Raw genomic sequence first — 15,269 nt, 5'->3', positions numbered from 1 at the left:
ATATATATATAAAACACATATTTCTAGTAACAATGATAAGCAGAACTTAATGGATGTTTGCTGAAAATATCACTGGGCATCTCATCTGCACTGACCATGCTTCATCCTTCCTGGAACAACTTATAAACGCCAATTATAGCAAACATACCATCAGGAAAAGATTTTTAACTCTGGGTGAATTTTCGCTTCAGAGATCACCCTTGACCAGAGAAAACAAACAGTTAAACTGGGGGCATAGGGAGAACCTTAGCTCTAAGGAATCTACTTTTCTGAGTTTCTGCTGCTTCAGTGCAAAGTGCACATCCCTGAGCATTCTCGCCTTGATCCCCTCCTGTTGTCATGACCTGCTGGGTTTTGCCAGCTCACAGAACTACTGGGAGGTCCACAGAGGGCCACTGCACAACTGCAAAAGCCAAATTCGTTATTCCTCTGTTAGAAAGAGCGTGCTCAATACCATATGATTCCAACAGAAATTAGTCTACGTTGCTAAACTACTGCCTTAACACCCCAAATGCACTATATGTCTATCTGTAAAAATCAGAGTAAGATTCACCTCAAGAACCATGAACAGAACCCACAGTTGACAATCTATATTACTGTCCTATGACTGATACACCGATCTCTGCACAGACAGCCGGTCTGGGTAAGTGTTACCAGCTGCTTCTTGAATTCATCTAGTGGAAGTCTGGGCTGTGTTACTAAATATCTTTAGATCAGTGCTTTTGACTGTCCTTTGTGTACCTACTAAATGGCATTAGATGTGGTAAATTAATTTAATTAATTTTTCTAAAGAAATTTTGAAAGTGTTAGAAGACTACGTTGTCTGCAAGACTAAATATTCCAAGACTAAGTATTTCAAGATAGGAAATACAAGTATTAAGGTTTTTCCTTATAAACTGTCACTTGGAATAGATGTGCTGAACTGGTGAGTCAGCACATCTGTGTCATCCCTCTTATCTTTAAGTGTCTCTCTGCAAGTTGGGTTGATGTGGATGACACGGGCAACAACAACTATCACCTGAAAGCCTATAAACTGCATGAACACATGATAGTTGTCTGGACTGACCACCACTTTCATGGAGAAGGATCACTGGAAATTCGCAAATGGCTACAAGAAGAACAGAGGAAACTCATCTAATTTAGGTCTTTCAGAACACAGGATTCAGGTCCTGTCCCTTTCAAGGAATCACAGGATGGTTGAGATTGGAAGGGACAGGTCAAGAGGAGGTCACCTGGTCTAACCCCTCTGACCAAGCAGGGCCACCCAGAGCCAGTTGCCCTGAACCATGTCCAGGTGTTTTTTTTTAATATCTCCAAGGTGAGACTCCACAACCTCCCTAGGCAACCTGTGTCAGTGCTTGGTTACCCTCACAGTGAAGAAGTGTTTCTCCACGTTCAGAGGGAACTTCTTGTATTGCAGTTTGTGCCCATTGGCTCCAGTCCTGTCACTGGGCACTGCTGAAAAGAACCTGTCTCTGTCCTTTGTGTACCCTCTGTTCAGCTACTTAGATACATTGATAAGATCCCACAATTTCTTCTCCAGGCTTTCTCTTCTCCAGACTAACCAGTCCCAGCTCTTTCAGGCTTTCCCCATAGGAGAGATGCTTCAGACCCTTAACACCTTCATGGCCCTTTATTGGACTCTCTTCAGTATGTCTGTATTTCTCGTACTGGGCAGTACAGTGCACTCCATGTGTGGCCTCACCAGGGTTGAGCAGAAGGGAAGGATCACATCCTTGGCCTGCTGACAGCACTGAGAAGAATAATTTTGAGACTGTATCCTAATCAGGGTAAGCAAATTATAGCTGTGATTTCTGAGGACTATATAGTCCTGATATTGCTTTTTCTATATTCTCTATTCTTCATTTTCCCATCCTAACTTTGTAAGTATCTTTCTGAAAGTACAATTAATAAAATATATGTACTGGAAATACAATCCAGTTTTGGATTTAACTCTTAATAATTCTATAACCCAAAGTCATAAACTATATGTAAATATTTCATTATACAGATTTAATTGGACTAGGAATGTGCTTTTCTCTGATGTAGATTTATGAAGCTGATTGCAAAAAGGGATAGGGATGATACTTGACTTTCCTATTTTATGACAAAGTATAAAGCATTGTCAGTATTTTAATACATTGAATATTATTAATGTTTAACTAGTGTCTATAAATTTTTTACTAGAACTTTTCTTTGAATAATTGTTTCAAATTAAGTTTAATTTTTTTTTAATATGACAATGCTATGGACATTTCAATTTCTCATAACGTTCTTGAAAGGGAAGATAAGAGAAAAGAGATACACTGGATATTTAGCATTCGCTGACATAGTGGAAGCATTACTGAAGAAACCTGTCTTTCAAAAGGTCATTGTTAGCTTCTTTCTTTCGCATGGAGTAGATTTAAAAAAAAAAAAACAAACCAAAAAACAACAACCAAAACCCACTCAGCAAATACAGAATAAATGGCAAAGGTACCCACCTTACTGCCTGGTGGAGAGTTCCATTTATGAATGCCATCAGTATAGACACAACCTTCTTACACCACAAGGCTCCAAAGGCGAGCTGCCTCTGGCCACCACATGTCAGGCAGATGGAAAGGAAATGGTGTGTTGGAAGAGGAGCCTCGGCAAGTGCCCCGTTGCATGTTCAGAGCTGCTGATGGGGCCCTCAGCATTTGCTGTGCCAGAGTTTGCTGCCTGAAAGGCCCTTGCTGCAGCACATGCCCAGTGCTGAGCTCCCTGGCGTTTCAACTTGAACTGTCCGTGATGGGGAGGTCCTGGGATGCTCACTTGATCTGAGGGGCTGAAACCTGGAGCTGGGCTAGCACAAGGACGCCTTCATCAGCTGCTTCCACTTTAATCAAACCTCTCTTTTGCACCTAGACAGTAGCTTTTTACCCTAGCTGGCCTCTGCGTAGCTCACAAGTACTCATCAATTATCTTAAATGTGTGATGCGATAGCCAGAATGCTTGGATTTGGCATTAGTGACTTCTTGTAACTTCAACATTTTTCTCACTCTAGCTGCTGGCTAGGATTGAGCTTTCCTTAACACTTCAGCTTTCTTGAAGTCAAAACATGGACATGGACAAAATTTAAGTTAAAGGTTAAGATAACAACCCAATTAGTGGGGATGCCACAGTTCAAGTCAGTCTCTAACCACTGCTAAATCCAGCCCCTCCCTTATTTAACTGAGGCAGCTGCAGTGTGGTTTCACAGCACACATTGGTGCTGCTGGCTGCAGGGATATGCAGGTACCTGAACTACTTTTACATAAAAAGTGTAAGTTGGAGAAACCATACTGCTGCGTTATAAGACTGCTCCACATGGATTAATTTTACTTAAGACTGCTGATGCAAAACACAGCACTACTGCAATCAGTTTGCTTCCAGGACTCAGTCTCTCTCATTTAAAGCTCACTTTGGATGGCTTTTCTACCACACCAGAATATGGTCCTGGAGACCAATGTTTACAGAGCACAGTCCCCTGCTCTAATCTCTTCACACGAAGGATGTATTAATAGGTTGGAGCTTTGCCCCTGAGGGACAGGGGTGGGGACCTGCAGCTTGGTAACTGGAGAGGGACCTTACCCAGCCCTCCTCCCTACCCTGAAACCAGTCCCAAGGGAGCCTAGGCCATCACAGGGGTGAAATTTGGTTCCAAAAATGTGTGCTTCTGAAATATTGTGTGATTGTTGTGGTTTTTTGTGGTTTGTTATGTTTTAAATCACAGAAAGCTGTCGGGGTTGCAGTGTGTCCCATCAATCAGCACACCACGCAGTGTCTATATTAAACATCCTACCAAGCCTCACATGGAGCATGAAATTTCCAGTGACAGAAGATAAGAAAATATTCAGTAGGCTTTCTTAAACAATTTATATGTTAAGGGACTGAAAGGTCAGTGAGTAGAAATTGTATTTTATCTTCCTTGCATATATATTGCTTGATGATTAGGTTAAAAATGTTACAAATACAGATGCGAGTGAAATATATGACTATTCATAGGCAGAGATGGGAAAACAAGAGGATTATACTGTTCATTGCAGTCCCTGAATAACAGATTTAGAGAATGATTGTGCATTGCTAAGGAGAGCTGTATATTCAATCTCTTGCCTTGCCATACCTGCAAAGCTTGAGTAAAATTACTAGTAAAATACATATTTTATCAATTCTTGGCCACCTCCAGTGCAAAGATGCATGAAGACCTAGCTCATCCTTCAATTGGCAATATTAGACAAGCGCAAATCAGTTACATTTCCATCCTACTGACTGCAAAGTGGTTTGATCTTGTCTTCAAACACTTCCACGGATGGGTGGTGCCTCAGTAGACCTGGTAAATCTGATTGGGTAATTAGTGCTGAAAAATCTGAAGTTCATGTTTCCTGTTTTATGGGGTAGATGTATGCTGGCCTTTCTGGAAAAAGAATTCATCAAAGTGAAGGGGAAAAACCAGCTTCAGACCTTCTCTGCAGTCACTGTGCCTTGCCTCAGCTGAATCAGGGCAGAATTTTTTAGCAATGAAGTTTAAGTTGAATTTAAGAATAGTTTTCATTTCAGCAAAAAGAAATAAAAAAGAATAAGGAATTTTTAATGCACAGGACAGGCAACTGGGCACAAGGCATTTCTGGGCTTTTTGCCCAGATTTGTCATTAACTTCTTGATTATGTCTTGTGGGTCTATTTAATGTTTTTAAGGCAAAAAAAGAAAAAAAAGAGAAAAAAAGGCAATAATCTGAGCGTTATGAAAATGGGGAGGTTTGATTCATGGCAGTATGGTCTGTAGGGTCATGTTGCAGGCTGGGTTAAGAGACCTTCACTGTATTTCAGGCCTTCTCTATATCCATTTTGCCATTTTTCTTTATTATGTTCTGGCCACAATTCTGTGTTCTTCAGGGCAAATGCTCTATCTGGCTGTATGGGTACAGCCAAAGTAGCCGTGCAGGACAGAGGCAACTGTGCTAGCTTTAAATTATGTGCCTCATTAAAGAGGACATTCCTACAGGCAAAGTCACCAGGCTTCTCTGGCATGAAGGACCATGCTGAACTGGTGGAGATCCCTTTGATGCTTGAATTAGCTCAAAACCATGATGCAATGTGCAGCATAGACTTATCCCTGTATGGAAATTTCCTTCAGGATGGTACAAACAGAGCATCCACCTCATACTGCAGGGAGACACAGCAAGGGCTGCTCACACTTTATTGATACTTGTCACAACCCCGACTTCTGCGTGAATTTGGGTGAATGTCTGCACACAGAAACTGTTACCAGAAAACAGCAAGAGGAAAAGTGCACACAGAGAGGTAGTGTGTGAAAGTCTCACAAAAGGTGATGAGCTCTGGAGACTTATTCTGGTTTAATCCAAGATAGTTGATAAATTCAGAACAGCAGGAGCCTGTGGAGTGTGTCCAAGGCTATCACCATGCAAGAGCATCACCACCAGATTTTATAACTCACATCATAGCCAAGGAGGTGGCAGCTGCCATATGCAGCCACAGACCACAGGGCTGTACAGGGCTTGTACAGCGAAGGAAGGGACTTCAGAACACCTTCCTAAAAGCCACTGGTGCACTGGTATGATCTCTGCTTCTCAGTAAATGCCCAGGATTGGTCTCCTTACTGCTGCTCTAGCTGAGTAAAATGAACAACTGAGAGGGGTAACTGAATGGACAGTACCATTAACAGCTTTGTTTCATTATTAATAATAGCTTAACTCACAAAATGTGTCCTAATAAATGTTGGTGGTAGTCTGTATCTCCCCCTGACTGGTTCCCATCTGGAAAATTTACCTTCTTTTCCCTCATACTTGGAGACAAGGAGACAATGCAAAGAAGATTCCGTATGGTCTTTGTAGGGGACTGGGGAGATGCAAGTGATGCTGGGAGGAGGGAGGCAGGAGAGAGGAAGGCTTTTACAGGGGCAGAGAAGGACAGGCTGGCAACGCACCCCAGGTATCCTCAGCCCACTGACCTGACCTAGAGGCCACTCATGACATCTAGGTACTGATAGAAATATAATACATAAATTAACAATAATGATGGTGTTAAATTACCAACCTCCTTAGACAGATGGTGCAACAGGCTGTTCTGCCTCTTTCATGTGGTGAGTAAAGCAGTCACAAGAAGTCATGTAAAGATTACTAAGAATTCCTGTCCACAGCTGACTTTTTGCAGAGACTAATTTTTGAATGCTATTTAATTTTTGGAAACAGAACACCTCAGTCACAGAATTTTTATCTCATTAATAGTTCTAATAGGCTCATGAATGGACAATAAAATCTTTGCCTTTATGTTCTGCAGCCCTGTTGCTAAGAGCTATATACAGTAACAAACTGTTCACATAAAATTTCACATTTTTCTTCACAAAAACCCCAACAGGAAGAAAAAAAATCTGCTGACATCGATAAAGAATTTGAAAAAGCTCCTATGGTTTTTGCCATTCCAGGCTGCCAGTTTATAGTCTGGGAACATTATCGCAGCTTCATTTCCACAACAAAAAGGCCCCATTCTTTTCTTAAAGGTTTGACCGTTCATCCTGTCCTTGGTGTTTTGCATCAGAAATGCACTTGTGTTGTCAGCCCTTCTATTAGCACTCACTTATAGAGGGTGCCAAAGAAAAGTCCAAGAAAAGGACAAGTGTCTAACAGGTTACTATAGTTTCTTTTGTGCTCTCAAAATTTGTAGGCTTCAGGCATTTAAAAATGTAATTAACATTTGTGCATATGATAAATTTAAAAAATGGGTGAACTTTTCACACTTGAATGTTAACAATTTCCATTGTCTGTTACCAGTAAATTTCAATGGCTGGTTGTTTTTATGCTGCAGATTTTTGTCAGGGTTGAATCCTGCTGGGTTGTACTAAGCGGAGAACACCAAGTTCGGTGGGAGTGTTGATCTGTTGGAGGGTAGGAAGGCTCTACAGAGGTGTCTAGACAGGCTGGATCAATGGGCTGAGACCAACAGTATGAGGTTCAACAATGCCGAGTACTGGGTCCTGCACTTTGGCCACAACAACCCCTTGCAGCACTACAGGCTTGGGGCAGAGTGGCTGAAAAGTTCTACAGAGGAAAAGGACCTGGTGCTGGTCAACAGTGGTTAAACATGAGCCAGCCCAGGTGGCCAAGGAAGCCAATGGCATCCTGGCTTGTATCAGAAACAGTGTGGCCAGCGGGACCAGGGCAGTGATTGTCCCGCTGTGCTCAGCATTGGTGAGGCCGCACCTTGAATCCTGTGTCCAGTTTTGGGCCCGTCACATTCCAGGGGCTGGAATGTGTCCAAAGAAGGGCAATGGAGCTGGTGAAAAGTCTGGAGCACAAGTTCTGTGAGGAACAGCTGAGGGAGCTGGGGGTGTTTAGCTTGGAGAAAAGAAGGCTCAGGGGGACCTTATTGATCTCTTCAACTACCTGAAAGGAGGCTGTAGCCAGGAGGGCATCAGACTTTTCTCCCAGGCAACAAATGACAGGACAAGAGGACATAGCCTCAAGCTGTGCCAGGGGAGATTCAGGCTGGATCAGGAGCAATTTCTTCATGAAAAGGGCTGTTAAACATTGGAATGGACTGCCCAGGGAAGTGGTGGAGTCGCCATTCCTGGAGGTGTTCAAGAAACGACTGGACATGGCACTTAGTGCCATGGTCTAATTGTCAGGGTGGTGATTGGTCAAAGTTTGGCCTTGATGCTCTCAGACACCTTTTCCAACCTGAATGATTCTATGACTCTGTGATTTTACAGACACAGAACAGGAAACAGCCATTTAAATGTTCAATGTAAAATAGAAGGTATTTTCCCTCCAAAGGTGAGAGAAAAGAATTTCAATTATTGAAGGCTGAAAGGTGGGAAGTGTCTTGCTAATATTATATATTACATACTGCTCATTCTTTTCTTCTTTCACTGCCATTTTATACAGTCATTTAGTCACAAACTATGAAAATGTATGAATAATCCACTTCTGCTACGTCAACTTAACACAGACCCATAAGCAAATCCAATATGATCTTGGCAATATCTGAAGGTACAGAAAAATTAATGCAGTTGAAAATGGAGAAATCATGTGGCCAGAGATCTCATGTAACAGTGTTCTTCCACTGAGGTACACCAGTTAAATTCCAGAACAGACTTAATTGCTAATGGAAATGATTGGTTTATGGTTACTTGTTGTCCCTCAAGTAGTCCAAAAGGTTTTAGTGTTGTCTTGTTTAAAGCATACTGCTGTCTATTCTACAAAACTGTGTATCACAGCAGATATACAGTTGACAGCCTGGTTGGCAAACTCAGCAGTAAATCCAATAACTATTACATTAGCCTCTGGTGGCAGCATTTGCAGGTCAGAGTAAGGCAACATGGCATCAGGAAATCTGCACTGTGCATATTCCATGGTAATAACCTGAACTTTTTCCGGTGCTGCCAGGGTGATACCTAAGAAAGGTGCTAGTTCACACAGTCCCTAAAAATGCAGTTGAAGCTTAGTCCCCAGGAGGATATTACACCTAGCTGAGCAATTAGAATTAGAAAGAGACATAATTAAGTCAGTACTGATGAATTTTATTGATGTGTCTCCTTAAAGATTGGTGCCCAAGAGAAAAAAAATGCTGCAGCATGTAATTTGAAAGTAAACACCTCAGCATTTTAATAACTGCAAAAGCCATTTTTTCTGGAATGCCATGAACATTATTGCTGAAGGCCTATCCTATAAACAATACATAAAAAGACAAAGACATTACTTGTCACACTGCTTATTTCAGGCTAAAATGCTGGCTACATGTTCTCATTGCCCTATTTTAATGTTCCCAGCTGGCTTCTGCAGGGAAGTGCTTACTTTTTCTCATGAAGGAATGAGACTGTGCCTTCATCTAACACTATTAATATAGGGAATATAGAAAAATTCTCCCTATTATCTTTTTGCTCCCCATCTCTCCCTGGAGATAGAAGCATACCAATTGCAGATCACTAGCACTAATATGAGACATTCTGGAAGGCAATGTAAATAAATCAGTGTTTAATCAAAGGGGCATAGTAAATTCAGTTCAGAAGCCTCATCCCACTGCATCAATCTGTGGTCTCTCTAGTGTCTAGTATGTCTGCTGGTGGTAGTGTGAGCACCATAACAGCATTAAAGGCATTCATCTGCCCACACATGTCAGAGATAGGATGAAAAAACAGGACCTAGAATATTTACTCCTCCCCAAATGAAGCCTGGGAAAAAAAGGACAATGAAATGAAGACCCAGGGACTCAAAAAAAGTGGGGGAAAGAGAGGAACAGGGTGCAGTGGTTTGTAGGTAAATTCAGATATTTCTTGGACAGACAGATTATCCAAGGTGTTCAAAAGTATTACATATTAAGACTCATGAAGCAGGTGAAATGATTCAGATTGGAAGAAGACATGCTTAGAGAAGAGAAGGTGAAGATGAGTTTAGCAAATTCATTTCAGATTCAGCAAAAGGATGATTAGAAATGAGGGTAGAAATGGACAAGTATTTTAGCAATAAAGATAAACGCTCATGATTAGGCTTGCTAATGTCACATAGAATAAAATAATTACATTTAACAAGTGAGTAGATGGACAGACGGAGAGAATGAGGAATCAAAGGCAACAGGAAGGCTACAAGACAAGGACAGTAAAATTCTGAACAAACAGAAATGGAAGAAAAGAAAATCTTTGAGACAGCTAAAAAGTCTCATTTGAAGAGAGTTTGAAATGGTAAGGTAACACCAAAGAAGCTATATCAGAGACAAAAATTCACAACAGGAGGGAAAAAAAAGTAGTAAGCAACAGAAACTGTTGGGGAGGATGAGGTAGTCAAAATAGAGACTATAAAGGTAAAAGGAGGAGGACTAAGGGTGCAAATTTGAAGGGTGCCAACAGGTAGTGGAGAGGGAGTGGGAGGATCTACCAGAGGTGCTGAAAGAACAGTGTTTGATGTAAAAGTAGAAAGCAGAGGGCACAGGCTCACCAAAGGATAAGATGAAAAGGAAGAAGATTTGGGGAATTGCCAGTGGTCCTGAACACTGCATTAAGTGGGACATGAACTGAAAGAAGCCCTCTGGTTTGGCTAGGAAAGAACATCGGTTGTGGAGAAACAGGAGTCTGACTGGGAAAGGTACAAGGCATGGAGAGAAATCTACGGAAATTAAATGGACTATGGACTCTGAATACACGGAATAGACTTCATACCACGAATTGACTGTTATTCCCCAGTTGTCTTGTGTTATGTGCTTTTACTATTGTACCCCTGTTTGCTACTGGCTTTTTATGAAATTTCATGTACCTCCATATTAGCCCTCCTTCTCCCTCAGATTTTCCCGCCTCAAGTTGTTTACTCCTTTGTTCTCCCCTGCTTTCCCGCTCCTCTGACACTGATTGGCTGAGGTTTGCCGCAGTGCAGAGTGAGCTCCCATTGGCCCTTTCCCCTAGATACCCCAGAGTTACACCTACCTCTCCCTTATCCCCCAATCCTGATTCTCCCTGGGTTGTCAGTCCCAAGCTCCTCCCCGGTTCTGAATCCTCCCCTCAGACTCACCCTATTTAAGTCCCTGTTCTCCCTCAATAAACTGGCATTGCTCCATCAACCTTCACCTGTGTCCGGACCCTCATTGCAGTGCCGCGTCCCAATTCCCTTTCCCCCGCGGACTGTGGCAATCGGTGAAGGAGATCTCAGCAGATACTGAAACTAGATAATACAGGAAGTCTGATAAATACTAGACAGAAATGAATACTTGGGAGTCTAATTGTATGTGAGAAAAGCAACTGTAAGATCCAGAAGTCTCTAAAGATGTAGAGCCATATATTAAACTGATGCTACAGTTAACCTTGTTTCCTGAAGCAGAGATGAGAGATTAATTTCTCTGGAAGCTATCCAGACACTAAAAGTACAATTGAACTAGACAAAATTTCATAAAATCTGCCTCAGTTATGGGGCAATCTAGCTATTAGTGTTGGGGTGAAAATGTTTTGGAGAATGATTAGGGTTGAATACTAGATTTATTGCTGTATGAATTGCAGAATAAACTCTATGGGGACCCCCATTTTCAGGCTTTCTTTTCCTGAGAAGGCTACAGGACTGCGGGGGCTGTACCAGCCTTGAGGCTGAAGCATCCATGCACGCTGCTTTTGTTCAGTAACCAGAAGATTGACTTACCTGGCATGGTCTGGATAGAGAAATTGTGCCTAGATGATTAGTTTAGGAAGTCAGCACAGATCTTCCATGGTTTTCCAGTTATTAAGTAATCATGGCAAAGGAGGCCATCTCCCAGTTTCCAAGCTACTTGTGGCTTACCAAACAATTGATGTTGCTCAGAAGGGCTGCTGATGAGATAGACTCTATTTACACATTGGCACTGACTATTTATGCCTTGGTTCCATGGCGAGGTGTGACAATGATGTAATGTGCAGTACTGGTACTTGGATGCTGTACCTGTACTGCCATGAAGGCTACAGGCCCCTGACAAATTCTGTAAGTTTGCCTCAGACATGAAAACAGGGATCACCCCAGTGCCAGCACAGTGTGCGGCTGCTGTTTGTCACATCCTCACATGGTCCGCGGTGGAGCATTGGCAGTGCTAACAGCACTGCAACAGCAGAATAAGTTGTTGACCCACAGTAAGCCACTGACTAAGGCTGTCATGTCTTAATCTGAAATATAAAAATTAATTTATGTATCCAGCATTGAAAATGCTAGAGCACTCTCCCTATAACCAACAAGAAATATATCCTTGCTGATCACACCTAACTCCCATGCAGCAGGAAAAGATAAAAACATTGTAAAAAGACTGTTCTAAATGTATTGTTCTCCTTTGTTTGGGTAGAAGAGTACCAAATAATAAATGGCATGAGAATAAAACATGTATTTTAAAAAAGTCCACCTGCTTAAGTATGCCTTAGTATAATTAAGTTCATTTAACAGGGCAATGACTTACCTCCTCTACCTAACCTCTTGCAGATTGATCTTGGTAAAGATGTTAAACAAAAAATACATTTTTAAAAAGCAATCACTCTTCAAATCACTCAAAACAAAAGATTGAATTTTATCTGCTTTGAAAATAATTTTTTTTTGCAGCACAAAATCAGGAACACAGTAGTCAGCTTTCTATTTTAAAACAGCATGGTAGGAGGAGGCTTTCAGGTTGCTTCTTTTCTTTTTTTCAGAGATTACATATTCTTTACGGTTTAAGTAAAGACTGCCTAGCCTCCTTAGGAAGCTGAGTTGACAAAAACTTCAGAGAATCTATACATATCTATACATTAATACATCTGATGATTGATAGTGTATGAATTTCTCACAACTCAGATGAACTCATATCTAATAAGAGGCAAGAATTTTTGTAAAACTTCTAGTGAGAAGGAGACCCAGAATCTCTTTCCAGAAGAAAAACGAGTTTCTCTCATTTGCACTAGTCTGTCCTAGGGGGAAATATAGAAAGATATAATGTCCCTACTCTTGTTTCCCATATAGATGTTGACAGAACTTTTAACTCGCTTTTGAAATCCTCACTCTGAGAAGCATAAAGGAATTATAAGAGGATGATAAAATCAGGCAGATGAGATTTGGCACAAAATGCTTTAAAACCAAAGGCAGATATGACTGATGAAAAGACATGGCATCCTGAGATCCATCAGAAATTTAGAGAGAAGAAAATACGTTGCATACAATTCACAAACCTGTAGTTTTTCCCATGATTCAGAATCCAGTCATCTTAGCAGAAAAATATCGTGGGCACCACAAACCCAGGACAAATCCAGGTTGGATTTTAATCCCTGCAATTCATTAATAATGGATGGCTGTTTAGTAGAAAACCAGCTGTGGTCCAATTGCAAGTCCTTGTGAGTTTATTCCTGCATGGAAAAGCCAAAATAGCATTTTACCATGTGGTTGTGGCTCTCTGGGAGCTAAGAACCACACGACTACAAGGCTGCAAGATCTTCATAGTCAAAATATTACTAAGGCACTGTACTGATGGTGCAGGGTAACTTGAAGTTTTGAAACATTCATTGTATTTGTTCTACGAATCATCATCAGATTTTGCTCTTCCTTATGCTAGCAACTTTTAACTTGCAGCTAAGTGAAAAAATTCTGTACGTGGTCATTTTACAAATGAGAAGAAAGAAACCCAGGGAGAACAAATGGAACTCAGGATTTTGGGATTTACATTTCATTTATTTTAAAACTAGAATTCTACTTAAGTCTAATTATACACTTTAAAAAAAAAAACTTATTTTTAACATCCTAAACTTTGTGAAAGCTACAAATTTGTTCTTCATGCATATAGTTTCTTTTCTATTACTGACCCTTTCTTCAAACTGGCGTGACCTGGCTGGGGTTAGGATCTATCCCAGGGAGATTTCAGCCTGTAAGGTGGCCTTGGAGCTCCCCTCCCCACCCTCCACCTGAGTACTGGAGATGTGACCCCAGTGGAATTCTCCAAAGAGAAGAGGAGAGAGGACAAAGAGAGGGTAGCCTGAGAGACACGGATAGACTACAACACTCCTAGCATGCCGTGAGGACAGGAGGAAGGACCAAGCGGAGCAGTGCAGAGCTGGGCAAAGGACCAGGACTGTGGATACCATATGGGTACTGGCATCTAATGATCCTGATGCTGTTGCTTAGTGGATAAACTTAGTATCACTTGTCCCACTGTGCCTTGTTTTGTTGCCCATCACAACCAAACCACTTATGCCAGTTCTGTCACGCTGACAGAGGCCTCCAGCGGAAGGACAGCAAATGCCAGACCAAAGGCTTTCTGCAAGGCTAGTTTAAGTGGCTTTCCACAAAATTCTCCCTCAGGGTTGTACAGCTCAGCAGACCCAGCTGGCTAGCGGTGTGGGGGTTTCCCTCCATCCTTAGCTGGTAACAGATACAATATGCAGAAATACTACATGCTCACTAAGCTTGGGATCCAGAGCTAATGGAGCTGAGGTTCATCACAGAGAATGGCTGCACTTGATTATCGGCATCACAGAGCTTGGGATCAAGGTAATTTATTCCCAAGGAGAGCCAGGGAAGAGCCAGAAGAGTGCAATGGGCAAAGCATGGGTGTGTGCACAGGACATTATGACAGGGGATGGGTGAGGTTTGCCAAGGTTTCAGCAGAGGGAGAGTTGGCATGTGAAGACACTGTGTGGTTGAAAAAAATCTCACTATAATGCTGTACAGCCTCCCACTGACCAAAGAAGTTTTAAAACCAACTTTGTTCCACTATGCAAGGATTTAAGCATAGGCTCTGACACTAATCCCTAACATTATCATCATCTTCAATATTTAATACCCCCCATTTTATTTCAGCTCTACAGGGATTCTCTGAACTTCTTTCATCAGGAATGGCTGAAACAGTCCAGAGACCCCTGGCACCAGTCTGACATGTGTAATGTATATTGGAACTGCTTCTTTACTTCACTCTATCAGTATTATTCCAGTGTAAAACTGATATAATAGAGAACCAAATCTTCAGCCTTTGTTTTTGAATTGCCAAACCTTAGCTCGAGTACAGAAGAAAATAAATCAGAGTATCTGTTACATATTTCTTGTCTTTCTTATTTCCAGAGGCCAAATCATTTGGATAGTTGCCCTATGGAGCAGAAAAGACCATGTGTTTTCAGCTTTTGTGATATTTGTTGCTTCTTGGATCACAAGATTACACAGTAATCTCAACAATAAAATAAACTCCGAACAATAATAATATCCAAGAATATCCAATGTGTGAAGAAAAGCATCCTCAGTGAAGACTTTGAAAAGAAATAGGAGGTGATGGAGAGGTTAATTTGGATGTAATTCTTAAGGTTATTTGACTTGTGACTGGGAGCAGCACTACTGAAGAAAAAGCACTGAACCTTTCTGACAGGACTTTAACTCAATCACTGGGAAAAGTCCTGTCAACAAGCCTTCAGCAGAGGTCCACAATTCCCAGGAAGCATGGCCAGTAGAGCAGGTGGTGTGGGTGTTGCACATGTGCAGTCTCCAGCAGCACAGCCCAGAAGGGTGCTAAATTATTGCTCTGTCCTCTGCTCTCCCATCACCACTTCTCTTTGCCCAAAAAAAGACCCATAATGCTGACTTCATGCCTTCCCTCCAGCCCCGAACTTCACAGTTTTCTCCTGTTTTCTAAAAGGATATGTAAGTATAACCTTAGATATGAACTTGTTTCCCAGATCTAAGTTATATGAAAAATAAGTAGATGCTTAGTGAAAACATTATTTCTCTTTATTCTTATTCATGCTGCAAAATAACAGCACATGCAAGTATAATGGCCATGCTCTCCCCCTCCGAACAAACATACGCTGAT

General features: G+C 41.5%; 1 long non-coding RNA gene across 1 annotated transcript; it reads left to right on the top strand.

Annotated features, from left to right (window-relative positions):
* Positions 1-1,556: 1,556 nt before the first annotated feature.
* Positions 1,557-14,612, top strand: LOC113968111. The gene is made up of 3 exons (XR_003534377.1): positions 1,557-1,790; positions 14,281-14,351; positions 14,531-14,612. It is a non-coding gene; the product is annotated as an uncharacterized LOC113968111 (long non-coding RNA).
* Positions 14,613-15,269: the final 657 nt, after the last annotated feature.

Source organism: Neopelma chrysocephalum, unplaced genomic scaffold (assembly GCF_003984885.1).
Source record: "Neopelma chrysocephalum unplaced genomic scaffold, ASM398488v2 Primary Assembly neopelma1_66, whole genome shotgun sequence".
Classification (NCBI taxonomy): Eukaryota; Metazoa; Chordata; class Aves; order Passeriformes; family Pipridae; genus Neopelma; species Neopelma chrysocephalum.
This window is presented reverse-complemented; position numbering and strand designations above follow the sequence as displayed.